A 12,080-nucleotide genomic window follows, 5' to 3' on the forward strand; every position below is an offset into this window, starting at 1 on the left:
AGAGTGTTACATGCCCTAGCAAGTAGCAGATGCATTTACGAACTTTGCTACAACCTAGCAGTTTTTCCACTTCTCAATTATTTTGTCAGGAACCCCTAAACAATGCAAAACAAAATAATCGTCACTGTGATGATATGACTTGTCTGGTAACTAGTTGAAGTCCTCGAAGGGAAAAAGTAAGTGTGTTTGTGAGAATTCAATAGCAGCTACTATTTCACTAGTATGGCAAGCCAAAACATGTAAATAAGTTGAAAACTATTTGGATGAGAAAAAAACAGCACTGAGAAGAGTGTTCAATTCAGCTCTTCAGTCAGGAAAAGCAATGCAATGTATTATCAAAGCATGTATGACACAGTGAGAAATAACAGGACGACACACTGAAATTATGGGTACAGTCACCATTTAATTTCAGATGAATCAAGGCTATTGTGAACCAACACTCAGGATCCTGTAATCTAGCAATAAACACACTTTACAAATGCTACAGCCTAAGTGCTGGTCTGTTACAGCCCTAGAAAGCCTGCTAAATAAACTGACAGGGGCATCACTTTGTGGTACAATAATGAGGGATACATTTGGAATGAAAAGATAACAGCAATTAAGTATGCATCTCAGTTTATGGAATCTGATCAAATTAGATGCAAACAATTTTGCATCTAAATTTTCTAAACTGTTGAAAAGACAAAGAAATAGTTTGTTGTTGGTAGTGTTCTTTTAATTTCATTTTAATATATAGGGGTGCTTTTCTGGTATCCTTTGTTTTGGGACTTGGCCTGGGAAAATAAAGCACCAGAAAAAAGAGCAACTTCCATAACAAGGCAGAAAGTTCTGGCGTGTTTTGGATTATTACTTCTGAGTTGACAGGATTTAGGATCTGTCAAGGCCTGCGCTTTGTCATGACAGCTGTCTTTACACAGGTTTGCAGGACGGCTGTCACTCTCTGCCTGCACTACATACCTTGCTGCCCTTCACGAGGCAGCGGGGGGGGACACTTAAGAATGCAGTATTTTAGCCACATGCCCACAGACAACTAAATCCTCTTTTCTGCCTGTCATCTGATACAGAATGTAAGCAAGGCTCCCCTCCAACCACAACAACCCCCTCACCCCCAGTTCACCCCCACAGCCAAGGTCAGGGTAGCGGGACACCCGCCACTCCCGCCGAAAAGGGCATAGACCGAGGAAACCCCCATCCTGCCCCAAAGGAGAGGGGAGAAGAACCCCCCCCCAAACCACCCCCTTGTTTAAACACAGCGGCGGCCACAGCTTCGTCTCCCCCTCTCCTCAGCCGCCCGCAGCGCCCCCTGGCAGCGTCGCAGGCCGCGGCAATGGCGGCCCCCACGGCCCAGGCGTGAACCCGCCCGCCCGCCGCTGCCGTGAGTGATGTGCCGCTGTGATGGCGGCCGGGGGAGGGGGATACAAAATGGCGACAGGGAGGGAGTGCGGGGGGCTGTCCGCGGAGGGGGAGCCCAGGCTCTGTGTGGGGAATTGCGAATAAAGCACGCAGGCATTTGTAAAGGTGGCGGGGTGAGATCGGGGTGGTACCCCGAGTGGGGGAAGCAACGGGCTGGCACCCCGGGGGGGAAGCAGTGCAGGAGGTGGCTGCATGCCTGGTGAGCAAGGAGTCTAGGACACGAAAGGGGATGAACGACTGCAGTAATATACATAATCTCAGTGCAATTAGCAGGACAGTGTTAATGGTAATTATATTTTAAGTACGTATTGCCTGGTTTTAGATGCGAGGGAAATTCATCTAGGGAGCTACAACCAAAACCAATGAAAAACAACTCAGGTTGCTGTGAAGAAGACTCAGGGACAGGTCTCCCCTAACAGTAGCTTCACCCACTTAAATAACTTTTTCCAGGGGGCAGTGCTGCCCAGGGACACCAGTGTGCACTGCCAGCTCCAATGCAGGTGGGTTTGGGGTGGAGGAGGCAGGGGGTGCCCCACTGCTGCCCCATGGGACCAGCACTCAGTCCCTGCGATGTTAAAACAGGCACGGACCCACAATACCGTGTGCTGCGGGAAAGATAATGGCAGAAGCACAGCTAGAAGAAATTTGAAGAATTAAAGCAGACAAAGCAGATCAGTTACTGTGTCATCCACCCACAAGGAAAACTATAGTCAAATTTGCCTTTCGATTCTAGTACAACTTGATTGAGTTTTCCTAAGCATATTTTAATGTTTTTATAACACCATGATGAAAAGGAATTGCTGTCTTTCCTTAAAAATCAAAGCCCTCCAGTTAAGATTGATCATCCCTAAATGAGACAAGGTCTGTCTGTGTCTCACCCCCAGTCCCTTCTTATTGAAGCTAACTCCTCCTGCCTCCCAGTGCGGTTGGTTTTAAGTTATTTACTTCCTGCTGTTTCACGTGAACTCGTGAAGCACGAGAGCACGTAGCATAGGGTGCAAAAGTTGGCCGGATTGCTTCTTTTAGTGCCGTTTTTTGATAAACCGAAGCATTGACACGGGAGTGAGCCTGCCCCCTTAGGCCACTTTCACATGCTGGAGCAATAGCAGGCTGTGACAGCAAGATGGCCCTATTCCACTGCCCCTGCTGCGCATCGTGCTGTACATCTTGTATCGGGTTTGGGCATCCGCTGGCTTTTTAAGAGTTGGTTTTCCAGTGTATCACAGCTTTCTGGGCACAACATACCCCTCCAGCTGCCCCCCCACGGGGCAAGAGCACCCCTTTCAGCGAAGGGTTACAGCTGCACTTCGATACAGCATTAATATACACAGCCTGTTTTGACACGCTTCAGCTGAAATTTGAGCAGTAAACTAGTTTCATTGCCTGCAGTAGCCCATGTTAAAGGTTCTTAAATGTGACTGGGGTGTGGTAGAAAAAGATGCATGCATGTTGACGAGAGATAAAATACTGTCCTTTTGGCAGTGTAGTGCTTAGAGATCACTTTGTCTCAGTTAAGACTTGAAAAGAATTACTGGCTTTCACTATCTTAATTTTTCTTTGCATTTACTTTGTGTGTTCAGCAGAATTTGGCTGGTTTAAGATATTTCAGCAACTCAAATTGTTGTTATCTTAAACAAACAATGCAGCAGTTCAAGTTGTTGCATTTATTCCCCTAAGGAAGAAAGGAATTGCATTGAGGGAGTAGGGCAGGAAGTGAAGAGGTTAGTCAAAACTTAGTGGCTTTTTGTTACATGAGCTTTAATTTGGACTTCTGTAAATTGAATGAAAAAACATGGAGAATAGAGATAAGGAGCTTTTAAGAAAAATAAAACCCAAACCCTTCATTACTATGTTGCAGCTTTTTCTAAGTAGTACTTTGCTTTAGCAGTTCTGAAGTTAATGAAGTGTGCATGGATTATTGCTGCATGTATTTTACTTCAAAGCTGGTTATTCCCTAGAAGTCAGAGGCATTGCATGTCTGTTGATATAGAAAAGTGGCTGAGAAACTACTAATACAAAACTTCTGGGTTTTGACATAATGCCAGAGGAGCAAAAAAGCAAGATACATGCTTAACTTTGCAGATCTGACCACAGCATAAGATCAAGAAGAAGAGTTGATGCTGTTAAAGTTAAGGTACAGTTAAGGTAGCTTTTACTGTTGCTGCTTACACAAAGGGAGAGGCACACACATGCCCTCCCCAACAACATGGCTGTTCCCGCACTTGGCCTTTTGTTTATACCTGGCACAGTCTAGCAGGCACAGGTGAATATGTCTGATCTGGTGAACACCAGAGCTCCACTCAAGCATTATTTCACAACAGGTTCTCTTATTTTCTCAGACTACCTTACCTAGGAAGTCTGCAGGACAGCCTTTAGAGCAGCTCTGAGAATTATTTGGTGGCAGCCCTACTTGTGGTTGTTCTGAGAATTGTAACTGATCTTGAGATACTGATCTGAAGGACGCCTACTTTTGCACTGAGACACCTCGCCACTTGTCCAACTCTCAGCTGCAGAAGTGCCACAGAAGCTAAAGTCAACAACTGATGTGCATGAACACAATATGCCTACATATTCAAGCTGGGGGAAGAGCAAAGAGAGGAAAAAAGGAACTTAGATGGGTTCTTCCATTTGCCTGTAGAGCTGTTTGTGACTCAGTCTAGAATTTAGAGCTGTGATTTTGCATAGCTGGGGAGGTTGCAGAAAAAAAGCCTGTATTGTTTCTCAGTTTCTGTAAGTAAGCAGCAGTTACAGGACCATAAAGCTAATGTGGGAGGTAACCTCTTGATGATATGGTCTTTGTCTGCTCAGCATATCATAAGGATTATAAATGGTTTGACAGTATACTTCTGGAAAACTACCTGATACACAAGAGAACTTGAAATTTTACAAACGGTTGTCAGTTCAGTGTTACATCTTAGTATTTTCCCTGTTATGAAATACTTGAAAAAGACATCAACTACTTGCTTTTAAGCGTATTCCAGGAATGCTTTCTGATATCAGAGCATCTACAGTTAGACAATAGATTACTGTTATGTATTGGGGAGGATAGAGATGTTTTTCTTTAAAAACTGTACAGCAGTAACAACGGTTATATTTAAACCCTTGTCACCTCCAGGGAGGGGAGGGTAATTTGCTTGTCTTTGTATTTACATATTTTCATTAAATCATTGTACAGCATACCTAAAGCTAAAACTACATAGTCCTTGTTTCTGGAAATGTCTCAGAATACTTTGCATATGCTCCGTGTATAGCAGATAATGTGGTGGGTTTTTCCCCCCTTCCCCACTATTTTCACTCATCCCCCCCCCAAAAAAATTGTTCTTGTGCTTAATCACTGCAGTATACATAGTAACGCTAATTATGCTTTAGCTAAAAATGTTTTCTGCCATCTTGTTATAGGGCCCCTCACAGATCAAACTAGAGACACACGAATAGTGAATGTTTTCATTTTTCACATATCTAGCTGTATCTGCTTTGAAGAACAGCATTGTAAGCTTCTCCCATTATTAACTAACAGAGATAGAAATCTTCCACATCCCTGCGTGCCATGCTCCAGATGCAGATTAACGTCATTAATGCCAGCAGCAGTCTCCTAGTCTGTCTGGCAGGTGTTGATCTATATTTTAGACCTAGTGTAGATGCTCATTTTGATGATGCTAAATGAGCTAGAACCAGGAGCATGCTCTTGAAGCAATAGCTGCGTCCAGCACTTTGGCTTGACCTTGAAGTCTTCAGATAGACCACCAGAAGCTGCACCTCAGCAACATGTGTGCCCCCATACCCACCCACTCATGGGTGGGAGAGCTCACAAGAGCAGGCAAGAGCTAGTCCAAACTGACCACACATGACCTATACAGTGGGATACAGTGACCTATATAGAGCCCTCAGCATCAGATATTCTGATTTACAAACCTGTACTATTTCCTGAGGTAGATACAGCCAGCAGTAATTATAAGAGATCAGTCTAGTGTTAAGCTAATTAGGAACTGATCTGTTTGAACCCTCCCTGAAGGAGGGCCCATAGGGGAATACCCATTGGGATGTTTGATCCACGAGAACACTGACATTTCCAAACATCTTTAGGACAAAACGGACTAGCCTCAAGTTGTGCCAGGGGAGGTTCAGGTTGGAAATGAGGAGACATTTCTTCTCAGAAAGAGCAGTCAGGCACTGGAACAGGTTGCCCAGGGAGGTGGTAGAGTCACCATCCCTGGGGGTGTTCAAGGAGAGGTTGGATGTGGTGCTTAGGGACATGGTTTAGTGGGCAATATTGGTGGTAGGGGGATAGTTGGACAGATGATCTTGGAGGCCTTTTCCAACCTTCATGATTCTGTAATCTTAGGCCAGTGCTTCCCAGTCTTAGCCCTCTGCAACTGTTTGCATGGTGTTGGTGAATGCCACAAATTGAAGGTGTAAACAAGGGTTGGTACACCAAGAGTTAGACTGCTTGAAGAGACAGGCTCATCTAAACAACATTTGGTTAAAAGTAACATAAAAAATTATTTACCTGAGGGTGGGAAATGTATGTAGGGTATTTATGAGCTGGGAGAAGAGAAAGTTCTCAGGAATGAAGAGACATTTGTAAACACAGGGTGAATAGACTGTTTAACAAGATTCCCTGTGGCAGGTTATAGGTGGAAGGAATGCAAGTCTTGTCAGAGAAAAACTGAAAAGAAAACAAGGATTTGTGTCCTGTTCGTGGCATAGGAGAATTGTGAAAGCAACATTAACGTTAAAAGCAGGCATGGAAATGTTGTAACTTAGATTAGAGAGCTGCAAGGATCGACTCTTTTGGAAAGCATATATGAAAAGCGTGGTAGGGAGAGCAATGAGGCTCAATTAGATGTGCTTAGAGGTAATGTAGCTCCTCTCCATATAGATACTAGTTGTTTTTTTTGTTTGGTTGGTTTTGACAGAGATCACTACTGGGCTGCTCTTCAACCTACTAGGGAGGGGGGAGAGTATGAACCAGTACAAGAAAGCCAGGGCTAACCAGGTAAAGAGTCAGGGATAATGTAGATGGACTCAGTGAGGAGAACAAGCCATGAAATATCTTTTTGTTAAGTCTTAAGGGAGGAAAAGGTACTGTCTTAAAAATCCTCTGTGTATTGTTAGCTCAGTGTGGATGGTATCACTAAATCTTTGACTCACATACAACATATTGATCTCTTATATCATTCTTTTGGCTTCTCTTCTGAATGAGCTCCCTGCAAAACACAGGTAAGGGTCTTTGGAGGGGCTTTCCCTGAAAGCAGTCTTGCCAAGCAAGAGACAATCATTTTTCCTCCATGCTGCCTTCCCACCATTATCCCCAGCCCTAGTAAAAGGTAGACAGCAGAGAAACATTCATCACGTTTGATGGGACTGGTTGCCCAGCAAGTATGTTATTAATGAGCATTCAGAGGAAAAAGACAGCTTATCTGTCTAAAGAAGTGCCATGGCACTGTTTTCACTTGACTCCAAATACCAGCCATTTAACTTGTAGTGAATAAAAGCTGTAGGCTGGATTTCTGCCTTGGCCCTTTACCATCATTCCACCTTGGAATTCAGAGGGCTGCAACATGGTTTAGGTCATATGCCAAACCAGTTTGACTATTGAGTTTAGATGGAAGAATGATGTTGCTTATTCCACTAGGACTGGAAAGCAACTGTCAGCACATATAACTACAACATGAGCTGCTGTAAGAAGCTTGTGAAAACCTTCTGTTAAATAGAAAGCAGAGAACTGCACACAAGTTATTAGAGCTGCAGTTATCTAAGTTTAATTTTGGAACATTTCCTTGGGTTTTACAGAAGATGTACATTAGTGGATACAGCTATACAAGTACACAGGGAGAAAATTAAAAACCTACATGCTTCAGAGCCTGTAGTACAGCTATAAAGATGCAGCATATTAGCACAAGCACATAGTGCATAATATTAGGGATTTTTTTATCATTACATTTGGTCTAGACAAAAGCATAGTCACAATGCTGCTTTAGAAGTGCTAGCTTGCTGTCGTACAACATTTCTACATGTGGCATAACTGGTAAAGCCTACATTAAGAGATTATTTACAATAAGCAGTACTTCTAGGATTCCCTGGGCAGTATAGGAATACATTGAGAGATACTCAGCAGAAGCCATAACACACCATTTGTATAAAAAAAACACGTAAGTAACAGCTTACTAATAGCCCCATATAGAATAAATAACAAGCCTCATTCCTTTAAAAATGAAAACAACAAAAATAAAAACTTTGTTTCATAGCACAATCAGTCTCATACCTAAGGGCTATGTAGACTCTGGTTGTAAAATAACTCCTCTCAATGCAGGAAGATGTTCTTTTAATTCCTACTGCCTCTTACCTCCTACTATTTATAGCATTTCTCCTTCAAGCTTCCCAGGTGTAAGGCTTCCAGGTGGAAATCGTGCTCTTTAACTCTCCTTCCCTTACCCTGAAGTGGTGGGGTGTATGTCTGTCCTGCTAGGCATGAAGGAGTAATTCTGAAATACAAATGTTCCATATTTTGCTTAAAAAAAAAAAAAAAGTTGTTTGAATTTACATTGCCTCATTTTCCCCACTGTCAGGAATTAATTAGAAATTCCACAGGCTTTGGAGTAAATGAACTGAAGCCTATGGTCGTATATGGGTTACAGCCACTGTTACACATAGGGTGTTTTCTTCCCCCCTTCATTACAAAATATATGGTAATCTCCACCCTGCTTCCATTTAATTGGAGTTATGCCACCAACTTAAATAGGTAGCTCAGGTCCAAATTCATTAACAGAATGGAAAGATTTACTCTAAATGTGGGATTTAGTAGAAAGATGATTTGGAGTTAACTTTTACATCGTAAGCATGCCCTAGCTTGATGAGGCTGTTTCTTGAACCTAAGCTGTAAACAAACAGCCACACAAAGTTGCAAACCAGTGTATGGGATGCTGGATACATGCCTTAGAAATTATGAGAGAAGCCAATCCTAAAATACAATCTTCACCTCACTGAAATTGGTGAAAACATTTTCCATGTATTTGACTGGTGTCAGGATTTTTGCTAGGTACTTACTTTTTTACTGTGCAGGAATTAATAATGCACACTCTGAAAACTGTTTCAGCACTCTTTCTCCTCAGTTCTTCCTGTTCCTCAGTGATAAACTGAGTCTTAAAACACTTTCCTAAACCTTCTTCATATCCATGCCCCTTTTTAAATGAGAAACTCAGCAGATATCCCTCCAGCATTCTGCTTGAGCAACACCATTGGCATCACTTTCACACTGTTAGTCATAATACACACTGGTATGATGTCTTCAATGAGAATTTCAAAGCACTTAGTAAATATTAATTAAGTATTGCATCTCTGTGAGGTACGTAAGTAACTAATTTTATAAGCCAACGCCATATAAAGGAGAGAGAAGGGTGGATTCTCACATTAGTGCATAACCTCTTATTCGTTTACAGTTATTTTCTTCACAGGTGTCTAGACTTGAAATAAGTTCCCAATGCAGGTTTTGTAATGGCCCCAGCAACAGGAGTATTTGTGAAGCTGAACTGCAAGACGCCTCTCACATTTCCATTATGTGAAAGCATGTCACTTCAACTTTGTAGTAAGATGGAGTTACAGTAAATCAAGGCACTAGAGAAGACAGGTGAAGAATTTAAGACTTGAGCTCCAGCCCTGCCTTCAGTTCTTAATGACAGATGTTCCTAAACTTCTGTTGCCCCATGTTTGTTTTTCTACAGGTAGAGAAGAACTTTCTGGATGTTGCAGGCTTCTTTTTCCCATACACATTTACTCTTTCTGCCTGGAAATCAAATTTAGGTAGATTTTGAGGACTTCATTAAAAATTCTGGGCTTTCTGGATGTCTGGTAGGTGTAGGGAGCAGACATTTCTGAACGAGTTGCTGCATGCCTAGAAACCATGGACATAAGGACTGTGAGCATGCTCTGCAGTCACAGAACATGAAGCAGCCTAGTGAGAACAGCTGTCTGTGTGCTGTGCTCTCTTGCCGTGCATAGTAAGTACGAAAATCTTCAGAAACAGCAGACTTGCTGTAAACATGTTGTGTAGCTACTAGGACTGTGCAGTCTGCCCCATACTTTCAGAAGGGAACTATGCAGTTATTTGCATATAGATTATACATCCACTCGTTCCTGGGTGTGCTGCAGCTGCTGCATATGCACTTGCTTTTTGCTGCCCATGAAATCTTCTGTAGGCACAGGGGATTCCTACCCCTAACGCTTGCCTCCTTTTATCCACACTCCTCCAGAGCAACATTGATCAGGACTCCTTCCACTTCTTCCTTTGATTTCCCTTTTCCCTCTAATGACAAGTACTTGCAGTAATGTAGTACTTCCATGAGACACCCTGAGACAATTTCACAGTTTGCTGCTGCCAAAAGAGAGAGGTGGCAGTCCTCAGTCCCCATGGTCTTGGTCATCCTGTTGCTCACATTGTGTAGGTTCTGGTGTGTGCTGGGTCTCTCCGTTAGCCCCTTTGACATATTAGCCTGGAAGAAAAATAGCAGAAAGGTGGATAGTTTTCTCTGGAATAGTGAGGTAAATCAGCAAGCTAAATGACAAGCGTGAGTTAAAGGACCAGAGGAGTATCAAAGCTTCTTCAAGTGCATCCAGGAGGCTGGGAAAAAGACTGAGAGAGACTTGTCCTTGCACTTCTGCAGCAGTGACATGTTAGATCAGCTTAACTGCCTATGAAGCAGTATTTTGATTTCATTCTTCTACAGAACAGAGTCGATACTGTGCCTCTTTTTCTCTTGCCCTTGTCACTTAAAGATTTGTCATTCAAGTCGGGGAAGTGTCATTCAAATTAGTGGGTGGATTCACAGTTTTCATGGCACCACAGCTTAAGAATCATTTTTGGAAGGGTTATCAGGAATATTCTATGTCATGGTCTTACAGGAAATTGCATATCTTGTGAAAACTGTTTTGAAATTAAACAGAATTTTGAGAAGCTTATGATGGCTGCTACAGAGAGCGTCAAGTCCATGATATCTTCTTCCCAACGCTCTAGAAAATGTATAAATAGGGGGAAAAACAGTTCTTTTTCAACTACATAACATCAAGCCAGATTTGAGGTGGAAGATCAGAAAATAAAATGTGATGAAATTCTGATTATTCCTTTGGTATTGTCTGAGAAATGATAGAAGACTTCAGCACATTAATAAAGCAGTTTAGACATCCGTCTGCCACAGTGCTGGAGCACAGAAGATCAAAAGAACATTCTCATCTGCTTGACACACACACTCAGTGTTCATTCATTAATGGCATACTTTTAGCGTAGGTTATAACTGTACACATCATACAACAAAGCAGTGCCACGAAGTTTCCCTGTCCATAGGGAACAGAGAGAGCAGAAAAAAAAAAGAAAGAAAAAAGTCTGATTGATTAAAGCATTCTCAGCAGCTGAGAACATCATTAACTGACATGGTTTGCTGTGAACTTCGAAAGGGTGGGAAGAATAACTGCACTCCACCATCTTTGTTTGACTGTATTGTTCAGTATGAATACCCCACTGATAAAGTAATTCTTGATAAAACACGTTCTAGTTTTCAGAAGTCATACAATCAAAGCATACACAGTGGGTGGGTGTTGAAGTATCAGTGTTCTGTAAAATCAGCTCGAATTAGCAGTTTCGGCCGCCCATCTTTTTTGGTGAAGGTCTAAGTATATGTATTTTAAACCAAATACGACCCATTTTCGGTTCTGAAGAGAAAAGAGAGACAATCCTTTCCTAAAAGAACAAAGAGCCAAAACACATTGTGCTTGCCCAGATCCTCACTCCATAGGAGTCTCTCCGAAGAATTCAACTGGAAAGCAGAAAGCATTTGCTTATTCTTTTCGTATTTATAGAAAATACATTTCCTCACCTCCAGTTTAGGCAAATCTCAGTTGTAATGAGGCTAACTGGGCAGAGTCCAGATCAAATTCGCTGCTGGCATTGTGGCGTTGACTTAGTGGATGGGCACCCGAAAATGAATCTGGCCCTTTCTTCCTGTGAAAGCGAAAGTGTGTTAGCCAGTTGTTTCCAAAGCATGCAGAGTAATATGCCTTTGGATTGTACACAGCTAATCCTCTTTATACTTTGCTGACTGTAACCTGCTTAGTCTTACATAAAATGTATTCTCCAACTTTTTGTGAGCCTGATCCAAAATCTGTTGAAGTCAGTGGAAAGAGACCAGATTTTTTCCAGTAGTTTTGGAGCAGACTCTATATGAACAGCTGGTCTACTACTGAGTCTTCTAGTTGAAAGACGAAGAAAATAAGCAGTACCAAACCACACTGGACTCAGCGCTGTATTAAAGATATAAATGAAAGTAATGTGAAACTCGTAAAACCAGACTGGACACAACACTCAAACATGCTGCAGAGAGCAGTCTAGTGCTAGCAGGGGAATAAGTCAGATACTTAATAATTTCTTTTCCATAGCTTTTACTTTTCCACATATTCTGTAATGTAACAGAACTTTTTTTTTTTTCTTTTTTTTTTTCCCCCTTAGGCACATAGTTGCCAGACAGCAGCACTGGAATGAGAACATATGTAGTGTTTGCTTTTATCTTACTTTACAAAAAAGAAGTATGAATACCTTGTGTTATTCCAAGTATAAAATTACAGGTGTCAAATCATTTGGTGTTTTAAGTGCTGTGCCAGAAAAGTAATCCAGTAAAAAT

At 42.0% G+C, this 12,080-nt stretch overlaps 1 protein-coding gene across 1 annotated transcript in view; it reads left to right on the forward strand.

Moving 5' to 3' along the window:
* The first annotated feature begins 1,266 nt into the window (after positions 1-1,266).
* Positions 1,267-12,080, forward strand: part of LOC121065497 (cytochrome c oxidase assembly factor 1 homolog) — a 52,980-nt gene continuing 42,166 nt past the window's right edge. Inside the window, exon 1 of the mRNA XM_040548353.1 lies at positions 1,267-1,375. The gene's annotated coding sequence lies outside the window, so the exon portion shown is untranslated. The remainder of the gene's footprint in view (positions 1,376-12,080) is intronic.

Source organism: Cygnus olor, chromosome 2 (assembly GCF_009769625.2).
Source record: "Cygnus olor isolate bCygOlo1 chromosome 2, bCygOlo1.pri.v2, whole genome shotgun sequence".
Lineage (NCBI taxonomy): Eukaryota > Metazoa > Chordata > Aves > Anseriformes > Anatidae > Cygnus > Cygnus olor.